The following is an 11975-nucleotide window of genomic DNA, read 5'->3' as shown; positions in this document are numbered from 1 at the left end:
CGGCCAACGCGCGCACTGCCTGGGATGCCCTGGCCAATGTTCTATCTAGACTAAGTTGTGATCGCGTTTTCATTATTCTGAGTGCGGTTTCATTGTGAGTAACGTATAGTTTGGCTCTTGTTTGTACAGCATTCTATATGCAATGTGACATGGACCAAAAGGGCCGTCAGGCCAAGAGACAGACATAACAGATGGCTGCCAAACTAAATAATCCAAATCTTAATGGAAGGGAATTTGTGAATCAAGTTATTTTTTAACTCAAGAACATGTGTCCTGAACTTAAACTAGTTCAGTGGAATGTGCCAACCAAGATGTTCAAAACTTGATGATGACATTGATGCAGACAAATGAATCAGCTCATTGGGCTGATAGTCTCGAATTCTATGAGAAACCGTTTTTTTATCAAGGAATCCTACAATTACCACACGAAGCCTTGTTTGGGTGAAAAGCTAAAGTGGGACTTTGCACTTCAAATCTTACAAGAGAGGCTCTCGATAATTTCGTTACTGAGGAAGATTTTGAGAACATTGATTAAGAAATGGAAGTTGTCATAAATGCAACGACATCCTCAGCTAACGAATGTGCTGCCATGGCGTAACGTCCAGACCAGTTGCGTGACTATAATATGGCCAGTAGATTCTGTATAGTTTGTGAAAAAACATTGTAGTGCAGCCCATTCTTGTGGATCCCGTCGCAACGATGTCCATACAAAATGCGGAATAGCCAATGAAGCCGACGAAAGGGTACGGATGGATGACCCCTTACAGCTATTCAACAAATGATAAATCATTCAAATACCCAAATGTTTTTTTTAGCTAAAGTAGGCAGTATGGCTTGTACGTCCATATAGCAATTCATGTTGACAGCAGCGTTATACGTTATATTTGAATTAGCTTAAAAGTATTTGAAAAATATAAATTTACTATTCAGAGGCGGAAGTTGTGGGGGTTAATTGGCTTTTTAAACGTTCGATTACATTCAGAAAGTAGACACACGGTTGTTGTTGTTTTAAGTTGTTATTGGCATATGATGTGGAGGGATATTGTTATCAGATGGGTGGATGGGGTCATGGATGGGTGGATGAGGTCATGGATGGGTGGATGAGGTCAAAGATGGGTGGATGACGTCAGAGATGGGTGGATGACGTCAGAGATGGGTGGATGAGGTCAGAGATGGGTGAATGAGGTCAAAGATGGGTGGATGAGGTCAAAGATGGGTAGATAGACTATATAAAGAAATACCGTTTTATATGTGGAAACGACGCTTCTGATAATTACAGCTTACTCAAAATGTCAAACTTCTTAAAGGATTTAAGGCAGTAAATCTCTCGATTGAGCTCACTACTACAGGCCAGTATAACCACAGAGCGTTTGGTAAGTTTTTTTTCTCTGTGTACGTGTAAAGTTCTTGGGTAATGTAAGTAATCCAAAGGTGGCAGATGAAGAAGAGTATTTCATTTGTAAACTTTATATATGAACTGGTTGTGTGGTCAACCCCATGATCAACACCCACCTTTACTCTGGGTTTGGACGCTAAGGGTTCAGAAATAAACTCTGATATTATCCTTTTTTTTAAACATCGTTTGGCCTACCCTATCCCCACCACAAGCACCATTTGTGTTTACATCTACATCAATTACAAATTTAGGGTCAGCATATCTTTAATCTATTTCACAGAGTGAGTTCAATATAGAATACCACAATGAAAAACCTGCTACTAATATCTGTGTTGTGTATCGCTTCTTTGACAGCAGTTTATTCGTAAGTTGTTTAGATCTAATCCCAATTAGTTCTAATCCCAATTGAATATGCAGGCCCAAACACACACAACTACACACACATATAGGCCTACACACAAGCACACATAACACACGCAAACACACATGTATATTTGATGATAATAATTTATTTTATTTTATTATTTTGTTTTTATTATTTTGTACTTTGCTGCCATATAAAATTTGAACTACTGTATGATCTAGCTTTACTACAATATAAAATTTGAACTACTGTATGATCTAGCTTTACTACAATATAAAATTTGAACTACTGTATGACCTAGCTTTACTACAATATAAAATTTGAACTACTGTATGATCTAGCTTTACTACAATATAAAATTTGAACTACTGTATGACCTAGCTTTACTACAATAATAAATTTGAACTACTGTATGATCTAGCTTTACTACAATATAAAATTTGAACTACTGTATGATCTAGCTTTACTACAATATAAAATTTGAACTACTGTATGATCTAGCTTTACTACAATATAAAATTTGAACTACTGTATGATCTAGCTTTACTACAATAAAAAATTTGAACTACTGTATGATCTAGCTTTACTACAATATAAAATTTGAACTACTGTATGATCTAGCTTTACTACAATATAAAATTTGAACTACTGTATGATCTAGCTTTACTACAATAATAAATTTGAACTACTGTATGACCTAGCTTTACTACAATAATGAATTTGAACTACTCTATGACCTAGCTCCCAGTTTATCACTAGGGGTTGTGTTCCTGAAGGCAAGGACTGCAGTGACAATCCATACACATACAAACCCTGTTGTAGGAACTTGGTTTGCAGGTACAGTAGAGGATACGTTGTCACTTGAATACACTGTGTACAGTTTTTAATTTAAATTTAAACGACGAAACATAAAGCAACAAATGTGGACTTTTGTGTGATTAGTGAACAAGTTTAGTCCCCATAGGCTACTGGCTGTGAGCGAGGTGAATATTTGTATAGTGGTCAGTGGTCACTATCGTTACTACGGTTAGAAATGTAGAATGGGTAGTTGCCGTGCTAAGTGTGCAGCTTGTTTAATTTATATACAGACTAGCGTACCCGTCCCCGCGCGTTGCCGCGGGGATAGAAGAAAGTCTGACGAAATATATAAGAAGGGTTTCATGAATGATTTACCAATCCAATGTTCTAAGACGCGTGACGTTGTTTTCTAAAACTGAGTTATTTAATGTAAACAATGCCTACGTTTGGATCATAAATATCAGGAAACTGGTTTACCTACACTGCCGCATGAAAACCTTGAGTGTACGTTAATCACTCAGCGAAATAATGAGGTAGAACACACTTCAGTGACCATCCATGTGTCAAGGACGTAGAAGGGCGCTCTCGAGAGCCCCCAATCACACTACCGCAGAGGTGCCGCGTACGGTCCTGGCTCCTTAAAACTAACATAGGCGCCATCGTGATTACAGGACAACCCAGAGTGCTAAATAGCATCCTGTTAACTATGATGAAGATTGCGTCATTCGCTAAAGTGACACAAATGAACAGGATTTTTTCTTTAACACGCAAAAAAAAATCATTTAACGCGTTTTAAACATTAGTGTGACTGATGCAATATGTTAGCGTTACTAATGGTCTATTATGAGATGCGCTATCTCAATTTCTGATTGGATCGTCTAAAAATAGATGCTAATTGCATCATTTGCAGAGTGATGAAACTGTTTGGATTTTTTTACGGACAAAAAGAAATATCCCAGTTAATGTCTGTGTTGTAATGTTTTCCTTTCTGAACATGTTTTAGTATACTACTTAATTTACCACGTTATAAAGAAAGGTATAAGAGCAAAAGAGCTATAAGAATAAATTGGAAAAGATTTTTTTTTACCCTGGTTAATTATTCTGATTATTAAAATAAAACGTATTACATGGCCCTCAGCGGCCCATGTGAGCCTTTGGGGGCCGAAACTGAAATCTTTGTTCGCAGCCGAATCGCACCCTACCAGGGTGCCGGCGAACACGCCTGATTCAATTTAGTGAGCGACTTTAGCGCCCCATCTTATCAATTGTCTATCACACTGTTTAGACCGAACATAGTCGCCATAGCGCTCACGGGAAAGACCCTTGCGCCAAATTGCATCCTACCGGGGGCCGCCCGTGCGAAATTAAATCCCACCACCCTCCCCCCCCCCCCCCCCCAGAAACCTTCTCGGGAGTATTCATCAACTCCTTAATGTTTTATGGCACTCGGATAAATGGTGTCGAACTGCATCCGACTTTTTTTTAATGTATCGTAAATAGAGAAAAATCGCACCTTCCCGTTGCGCCGCCTTTGCGAAATTTAAAAAAAAGATTTCTTTCGGAAACATCACCTGGAGTGTTCTAATCAAAGTTTGATGGCGTGAAACCGCTATCGACTTTTATTTGTATATACCGTATATAGAGAAAAAGCAAATCGCGCCCTGCCGGGGCGCCACCCCTGTGAATTAGAAAATTATTTTTCGCAGAAACTCCCAGGAATATTCTCAATAACTTCCCAAAGTTCCTCGGAGATGTAATGAGAGGTTTAGTAATGCATTAAAGACAGACGCACACACACATACACAGACATACATTGCTTTATATATATATATATATATATATATATATATATATATATATATATATATATATATATATATATATATATATATATATATATATATATATATTTAAGATTTAAGCCTAGTTTTACACCATACGCAAACGCAAACGAATACGCATACACACGTACGCGTACACCGTACACGTACGCGTACGCGTACACGTTCACCGTACACCGTACACCGTACACGTACACGTGAAAATGAATTTATTTCATGTCTATTTCCTCGCAGATTAGAGTCCAGTAAAGCTCCTGGACATGGGCATGGAAGGTTTGTGAACATACAGAATGTTTGCACATATATTTTATACATATGTTATATATATATATATATATATATATATATATATATATATATATATATATATTTATATATATATATATATATATATATATATATATATATATATATATATATATATATATATATATTACTTTATACGACGAATAAAAGGTGGATGTAAATAGTAGATAACATAAACAGACCGAAAATGTGTGTGCGTAGTTTTTTTTATTTGTCTTTCTTACAGACCCGGCGGAAACATTAAGAACAAGTGCAGGAGACATTAAAACAAGCCAAAAAAATTAAAAAGCTCTAACCGTATTTTTTTAACAAAAGTAAACTTGCATGTTTGTTATAAAAAGTTTGTTAAATCGATAGTTTTTGTAATTTTATTTTAACGAAGTAAATAGATCAACCAGCTGTAAATCAACAAAGTGTTAGTCTAAAAATTTCAAGACAAAGTTTTTTTGCCATCCTCTTACCTTTTACTCGACAGAAAACAGCCAACACACACCAAACACCAAATAAATATCACGTGTTACTTGTTATAATTTTTTTTTTACACAAGCTTTATCTAAATTAAAATGTCATAAATAAAAGGTTACAGTGCTGAGATGATGTTTTTCTTACAGTTCTTTTCTTGGTTAGAGAATGATGAGATGAATGTGATCGTGGTTGTTTGAAAGGGCTTCAACACAATACGGCAACAAGATCACACACTAATATATATATATATATATATATATATATATATATATATATATATATATATATATATATATATATATATATATATACAAGCTGTACGGGCTTGGCCCTGCACTGGCATTTGCGGGAAAAGTTGTTTATAACGATCGAGATTTAAGTGCTCATTAAGCATCATATACCTTACGCTGCCTAGTATCTGGTAATGTTTAAAAGAATTTAATTAAATGCATTCTTAATGTACAAAATGATGTTAGTTTTATCATATTTATGGGAATAGGATTTTACCTGATGTCGGAACATGTACATGATATGTAGGGTGAGTGTTGTAATGTTTTCCTTTCTGAACATGTTGTAGTATACTACTTAATTTGCCACGTTATAAAGAAAGGTAAAAGAGCAAAAGAGCTATAAGAATAAATTGGAAAAGATTGTTTTTACCCTCATGTTATCGTTTACTTTTGTGTGTAATCAAAGAACTAAGAAAATTAAAAGTTGAAATTCAAGACGCAGTTATATCACTTTATGTTGGTAAGATTGAGCTATAAAGATAGTCAATTTTTATTAATTTTCACAACTATTTGAAAACCATATATGGAATTTTTCTATAATTCAAATATTTTCTTTTTATTTATTTTTGTGTGTAGTAAAAAAACGGGGGAAATTTGAAGTTTAAATTTACTGACGGAGTTGTGTCACTTAAAATTTAGGAGCTGTGTTGATGAGTTGAGAGCTGGGTGGACGAGGCTAGAGCTGGGTGGATGATGTGGGGGCTGGGTGGACGAGGCTAGAGCTGGGTGGACGAGGCTAGAGCTGGGTGGACGAGGCTAGAGCTGGGTGGACGAAGCTAGAGCTGGGTGGATGATGTGGGGGCTGGGTGGACGAGGCTAGAGCTGGGTGGACGAGGCTAGAGCTGGGTGGACGAGGCTAGAGCTGGGTGGATGATGTGGGGGCTGGGTGGACGAGGCTAGAGCTGGGTGGACGAGGCTAGAGCTGGGTGGATGATGTGGGGGCTGGGTGGACGAGGCTAGAGCTAGGTGGATGATGTGGGGGCTGGGTGGACGAGGCTAGAGCTGGGTGGATGATGTGGGGGCTGGGTGGACGAGGCTAGAGCTGGGTGGACGAGGCTAGAGCTGGGTGGACGAGGCTAGAGCTGGGTGGATGATGTGGGGGCTGGGTGGACGAGGCTAGAGCTGGGTGGACGAGGCTAGAGCTGGGTGGATGATGTGGGGGCTGGGTGGACGAGGCTAGAGCTGGGTGGACGAGGCTAGAGCTGGGTGGACGAGGCTAGAGCTGGGTGGACGAGGCTAGAGCTGGGTGGACGAGGCTAGAGCTGGGTGGACGAGGCTAGAGCTGGGTGGACGAGGCTAGAGCTGGGTGGATGATGTGGGGGCTGGGTGGACGAGGCTAGAGCTGGGTGGATGATGTGGGGGCTGGGTGGACGAGGCTAGAGCTGGGTGGACGAGGCTAGAGCTGGGTGGACGAGGCTAGAGCTGGGTGGATGATGTGGGGGCTGGGTGGACGAGGCTAGAGCTGGGTGGATGATGTGGGGGCTGGGTGGACGAGGCTAGAGCTGGGTGGACGAGGCTAGAGCTGGGTGGATGATGTGGGGGCTGGGTGGACGAGGCTAGAGCTGGGTGGACGAGGCTAGAGCTGGGTGGATGATGTGGGGGCTGGGTGGACGAGGCTAGAGCTGGGTGGACGAGGCTAGAGCTGGGTGGACGAGGCTAGAGCTGGGTGGACGAGGCTAGAGCTGGGTGGATGATGTGGGGGCTGGGTGGACGAGGCTAGAGCTGGGTGGACGAGGCTAGAGCTGGGTGGATGATGTGGGGGCTGGGTGGACGAGGCTAGAGCTGGGTGGACGAGGCTAGAGCTGGGTGGACGAGGCTAGAGCTGGGTGGACGAAGCTAGAGCTGGGTGGATGATGTGGGGGCTGGGTGGACGAGGCTAGAGCTGGGTGGACGAGGCTAGAGCTGGGTGGACGAGGCTAGAGCTGGGTGGACGAGGCTAGAGCTGGGTGGACGAGGCTAGAGCTGGGTGGACGAGGCTAGAGCTGGGTGGACGAGGCTAGAGCTGGGTGGACGAGGCTAGAGCTGGGTGGATGATGTGGGGGCTGGGTGGACGAGGCTAGAGCTGGGTGGACGAGGCTAGAGCTGGGTGGATGATGTGGGGGCTGGGTGGACGAGGCTAGAGCTGGGTGGACGAGGCTAGAGCTGGGTGGATGATGTGGGGGCTGGGTGGACGAGGCTAGAGCTGGGTGGACGAGGCTAGAGCTGGGTGGACGAGGCTAGAGCTGGGTGGATGATGTGGGGGCTGGGTGGACGAGGCTAGAGCTGGGTGGACGAGTTGAGAGCTGGGTGGACGAGGCTAGAGCTGGGTGGATGATGTGGGGGCTGGGTGGACGAGGCTAGAGCTGGGTGGACGAGGCTAGAGCTGGGTGGATGATGTGGGGGCTGGGTGGACGAGGCTAGAGCTGGGTGGACGAGGCTAGAGCTGTGTGGACGAGTTGAGAGCTGGGTGGACGAGGCTAGAGCTGGGTGGATGATGTGGGGGCTGGGTGGACGAGGCTAGAGCTGGGTGGATGATGTGGGGGCTGGGTGGACGAGGCTAGAGCTGGGTGGACGAGGCTAGAGCTGGGTGGATGATGTGGGGGCTGGGTGGACGAGGCTAGAGCTGGGTGGACTGTGTAACGTAATACTCTATCATACTGTATGATAGAAACGACGCCTTTGATAATTAATGTTCAAAACGTCAAAAACACATGTTCAACCATTTAAGGCAGTTAACTTCTCGAGATAGAGTTCACAACAACATACCAGTTTTATCAGGGAGCATTTGAGTAAGTCATTTCTAATGTCTGTGTTCATGTCATGTTATATATGTTAGTGTGAGTAAATGTATGTGTGGAAATAAACTTCGTTATACAATTGTTCTAGAATGTTAACCTTAAGTACATTTACAGAGATGAAGTAGAGTATTTCTCAAACTGTATATTTGAAGTGGTTGTGTGTTTAACCCCATGATCAACACACACCTTTTCTCTGGGCTTAACCACTAAGGGTTACAATTGAACTCTTCTATTGTTATCTTTTTATAAAGCACAGATTGGCGCATCCCACAGACCCCCCCCCCCACCCACAATAAGTAATATATATTATGTTTACATCTACATCAATTTAAAATTTAGGATTAGCATATCTGTTATCTATTTAACAGGCTGAGTTCAAGATAGTACTCAATAATGAACAACCTGCTACTAATATCTGTGTTCTGTGTCGCCTCTTTGACAGCAGTTTATTCGTAAGTTGTATGGATAGGCTTCTAATCTTAATTGATTATGCAGGCTCACACAACACACACACACATACATACACGTATCTATAATAATAGTTTCGCTGTCTGCCACGCAGTCATTCTTTCTCTCTATCTTTCTGTTGGGAACGCTTTTATTATAGAGACAACACAAGCAAAGTAAAAATATAAATTAAAAAAAATTTGTTTACAGTCATACGGAAAACGAAACGTGACGTCACGTGGAACAAATAGTAGGAAATATTCTAAAGCCGGGAAAGTACACACAATGATATGACGTCATTAATTCTCAGTAAACATGCAATTAAAAAGCCAAATTATGGCTAATCTTGAAAGTGGTTTGCGTTCAGAGTTATTTTCATGTATCTCTTCTGAAGAATGTCTAACCCCCCTCCCCATCCCAAAAAGAAATCAATTTATATAGAAAAAAAATTTCCAGCGTGCGCCAAACTGTGGGGGGGGGGGTATTTGAAATCTCAGGAGGAGGGGGGGTAGAGGGGTAAGACACTGGTAAAAGTATATTTTCTATATAAATTCTATTTCGTTGAAGGAGACGGTAGACGTGTATCAGGGTGGGCGGAACACGCCCCCTCCCCCCCCCCCATCCCTTACCCCCCCCCACCCCGTAGAGTGGCCTGAAAGTAACTCCAAATGCAATTTTCGTCCTTTTTGAGCTTAGGTGCAATATTTAGGGGTATGGCTAAGACTATATTTAGCATCAATGTGCAGTGACTGTAGATCAAACTTAAATCCGGTTAAATTGTCGATTCTGAAATAAAATCCGTTTTTTAATGACATTTTTTGTTTCCGGTTAAATTTGAAGTTGATGTGGTGATTTTTTTTTTTTTTTTTTCGATTTAGAGAAAAAGACAATATTGTCAACCTAGCGCTCAATGTATTTCTCCCTTAACGTGCCATTTATCTAATATATAATGAGAAAAATGTATTTAATGTGATGATTTTGTATTTATAATTTGGTATTTACTACAAAATTAAATTTCAACTACTTTTTGATCTAGCGACGTTTTCCTGGGTATGGTGTGTGTCAAAGAAAATGAGGAATGCACCTGGCTACCTGATTCCATGCCGTGTTGTAAGGGCATGCATTGCAGGTACAGTAGGGGACACGTCCCCTATCATATACTGTACAGATGTCACAAACATTTGATGTTCGCTATAAATTGTAAAACACTAAACAGCGACTGTGGGTTCACTCACGTTAGGGAAACACACAGTTGGCTGGGCGTAGTGGTGACAACATCATGCCATTGTATACAATGGTTTTTGAAACAGATTTACCTACTACATGAATATTGGGAACAAACTGGAAGATATATGAGTATCTCTTTGTCGTCTGTCTGTCTGTCTGTCTGTCTGTCTGTCTGTCTGTCTGTCTGTCTGTCTGTCTGTCTGTCTGTCTGTCTGTCTGTCTGTCTGTCTGTCTGTCTGTCTGTCTGTCTGTCTGTCTGTCTGTCTGTCTGTCTGTCTGTCTGTCTGTCTGTCTGTCTGTCTGTCTGTCTGTCTGGTCTGTCTGTCTGTCTGTCTGTCTGTCTGTCTGTCTGTCTGTCTGTCTGTCTGTCTGTCTGTCTGTCTGTCTGTCTGTCTGTCTGTCTGTCTGTCTGTCTGTCTGTCTGTCCTGTCTGTCTGTCTGTCTGTCTGTCTGTCTGTCTGTCTGTCTGTCTGTCTGTCTGTCTGTCTGTCTGTCTGTCTGTCTGTCTGTCCTGTCTGTCTGCTGTCTGTCTGTCTGTCTGTCTGTCTGTCTGTCTGTCCTGTCTGTCTGTGTCTGTCTGTCTGTCTGTCTGTCTGTCTGTCTGTCTGTCTGTCTGTCCTGTCTGTCTGTCTGTCTGTCTGTCTGTCTGTCTGTCTGTCTGTCTGTCTGTCTGTCTGTCTGTCTGTCTGTCTGTCTGTCTGTCTGTCTGTCTGTCTGTCTGTCTGTCTGTCTGTCTGTCTGTCTGTCTGTCTGTCTGTCTGTCTGTCTGTCTGTCTGTCTGTCTGTCTGTCTGTCTGTCTGTCTGTCTGTCTGTCTGTCTGTCTGTCTGTCTGTCTGTCTGTCTGTCTGTCTGTCTGTCTGTCTGTCTGTCTGTCTGTCTGTCTGTCTGTCTGTCTGTCTGTCTGTCTGTCTGTCTGTCTGTCTGTCTGTCTGTCTGTCTGTCTGTCTGTCTGTCTGTCTGTCTGTCTGTCTGGTCTGTCTGTCTGTCTGTCTGTCTGTCTGTCTGTCCTGTCTGTCTGTCTGTCTGTCTGTCTGTCTGTCTGTCTGTCTGTCTGTCTGTCTGTCTGTCTGTCTGTCTGTCTGTCTGTCTGTCTGTCTGTCTGTCTGTCTGTCTGGTCTGTCTGTCTGTCTGTCTGTCTGTCTGTCTGTCTGTCTGTCTGTCTGTCTGTCTGTCTGTCTGTCTGTCTGTCTGTCTGTCTGTCTGTCTGTCTGTCTGTCTGTCTCGGCTTACAAGTAGATAATGTGATTATTACCACTTTGCCAAGTTTACATAACGTGAGTCAAATACACTTAATTAATACATCTAATTAAACTCGATACAGCCCTGGATTTTAACAGTAAATATTTCTTTTCAGATTAATTGGGTCTTTTGAGGATCGGCCGACAAAACTGTAAGGACGATAAAACATCATCCAATAAATTAAACGTATATATATATATATATCATATATATATATATATATATATTATATATATATATATGGAAATATAGTCTATTATATACGTAAAATAAATTGAACCTTAATTTATATATATATATATATATATATATATATATATATATATATATATATATATATATATATATATATATATATATATATATATATATATATATCAACGCTTGATAATTAAAATAATCAACACAATAACTAAATATTAAAAGTTTTTATTTATTTTTACCCCACAAATACAAACCGTAAGAAGAAAAACATAATTTTTTTTATGTCTATTTCCTTACAGTCCTTACAGAGGGAAGCGCTTTTCAAATCATCGCGCAACAGGGTTTGTGAGCATCTATATACATAATTCTCTTCTTCGAGCCGTTAGAAAACAAGCTGCAAACGCTCTCCCTACCTCCCCACCCCTACATGGTTTAGTGAGCTGTGTTCACTCTAAATGTTTACAAGCAGAGCCAACGATTTTAAACGTAGGGGGGGAAGGGGGGGGGGGGGGGAAGGGGGGGGGGAAGGGGGGGGGTTATGGTCCTTAACGAGCTACTTATAGTGTTTTAAAAGAAATATTTTCAGTGTCAGCGTTGGTACTGTCGAATTCACAAATTAT

At 41.4% G+C, this 11975-nt stretch overlaps 1 long non-coding RNA gene across 1 annotated transcript; it reads left to right on the top strand.

Moving 5' to 3' along the window:
* Positions 1–8152: 8152 nt before the first annotated feature.
* LOC131951843 (uncharacterized) lies at positions 8153–11699 on the top strand. Its single transcript, XR_009388453.1, has 5 exons — positions 8153–8228; positions 8606–8689; positions 9721–9813; positions 11267–11302; positions 11655–11699. It is a non-coding gene; the product is annotated as an uncharacterized LOC131951843 (long non-coding RNA).
* The last annotated feature ends 276 nt before the right edge of the window (positions 11700–11975 follow it).

Source organism: Physella acuta, unplaced genomic scaffold, assembly GCF_028476545.2.
Source record: "Physella acuta isolate Inbredline_101_S28 unplaced genomic scaffold, ASM2847654v3 ptg000831l, whole genome shotgun sequence".
In the NCBI taxonomy this organism is placed as follows: domain Eukaryota; kingdom Metazoa; phylum Mollusca; class Gastropoda; family Physidae; genus Physella; species Physella acuta.
Note: the sequence above shows the minus strand (reverse complement) of the source record. Positions and strands in the feature narration are given on the sequence as shown.